Consider the following 1758-nt stretch of genomic DNA (forward strand, 5'->3'; position numbering starts at 1 on the left):
TTCCCCATGTCACAAAACCCAACACTCCTCACCAATCACCTCAATTCCTCTTCCCAATTACCCCATTCACCATTCACATCAACCCCCTCTTCCCCATAAAACCCCACCTACCTTCATACAATTCAAATTCAATTTCCCACCCATTCCCACCCAAAATGGCCGAACTCCCACCCTCCCTCTCCCTATAAATACCCTTCCATTCTACTTCATTTTCACACAACACAAACCCCTTCTTCTCTCACATAGCCGAACCTACTTCTTCCCCTTTCTCCCATATTCTCTTCTTCTTCTACTACTCTTATTTTCTTTCTTGCTCGAGGACGAGCAAAATTTTAAGTTTGGTGTGGTAAAAGCATAAGCTTTTTGTTTTTCCATTACCATCAATGGCACCTAAGGCCGGAGTATCCTCTAGAAAGGAAAAGGGAAGACAAAAGCTTCCACCTCCGAGTCATGGGAGATGGAAAGATTCATCTCCAAGAGCCATCAAGACCACTTCTATGATGTTGTGGCAAAGAAGAAGGTGATCCCCGAGGTCCCTTTCAAGCTAAAAAAGAATGAGTATCCGGAAATCCAACATGAAGTCCAAAGAAGAGGTTGGGAAGGCTTAACCAACCCCATGCAACAAGTCGGAATATTGATGGTTCAAGAGTTCTACGCCAATGCATGGATCACTAGGAACCATGATCAAAGTATGAACCCGAATCCAAAGAACTATCTCACAATGGTTCGGGGGAAATACTTAGATTTTAGTCCGGAAAATGTGAGGTTGGCGTTTCACTTACCCATGATGCAAGGTGACGAACGCCCCTACACTAGAAGGGTCAACTTTAATCAAAGGTTGGACCAAGTCCTTACGGACATATGTGTGGAAGGAGCCCAATGGAGAATAAATTCCAAAGGCAAGCCAGTCCAACTAAGAAGACTGGACCTCAAGCCTGTAGCTAGAGGATGGTTGGAGTTCATCCAAAGATCCATCATTCCTACAAGCAACCGATCTGAAGTTACTGTGGATCGGGCCATCATGATCCATATCATCATGATTGGAGAGGAAGTGGAAGTTCATGAGGTCATCTCCAATGAACTCTACAAAATAGCCGACAAGTCCTCACCCATGGCACGGCTAGCCTTCCCTCACCTCATATGCCATCTATGCTACTCAGCTGGAGTTATCATAGATGGAGATGTCTCCATTGAAGAAGACAAGCCCATCACCAAGAAAAGGATGGAGCAAGCAAGAGAAGCTCCTCACGGCCCTCAAGAAATGCATGAGGAAGCTCACCATTAACAAATTCCTGAGATGCCTCAAGGAATGCACTTTCCTCCCAATAACTATTGGGAGCAACTCAATACCTCCTTAGAAAATTTGAGCCATAAGGGTGGAACATCATGAACACTCCATCATTCTCCAAGAAATAAGAGAAGATCAAAGAGCAATGAGGGAGGAGCAACAAAGGCAAGGAAGGGACATAGAAGAGCTTAAGGACATTGTTGGACCTTCAAGAAGAAGACGCCACTAAAGGTGGATTCATTCCTTGTTCTTTATTTCTTTCTGTTTTCGGTTTTTAGTATTGTGTTTATTTAAGTTTTGTGTCTTTATTTCATGATCATTAGTATGTAACCATGCCTTAAAGCTATGAATAAAATCCATTAATCCTTCACCTCTCTTAAATGAAAAATGTTTTAATTCAAAAGAACAAGAAGTACATGAATTTCGAAATTATCACTGAATTTAATTTAATTATATTGATGTGGTGACAA

This window comes from Arachis duranensis, chromosome 9 (genome assembly GCF_000817695.3).
Source record: "Arachis duranensis cultivar V14167 chromosome 9, aradu.V14167.gnm2.J7QH, whole genome shotgun sequence".
NCBI lineage: Eukaryota > Viridiplantae > Streptophyta > Magnoliopsida > Fabales > Fabaceae > Arachis > Arachis duranensis.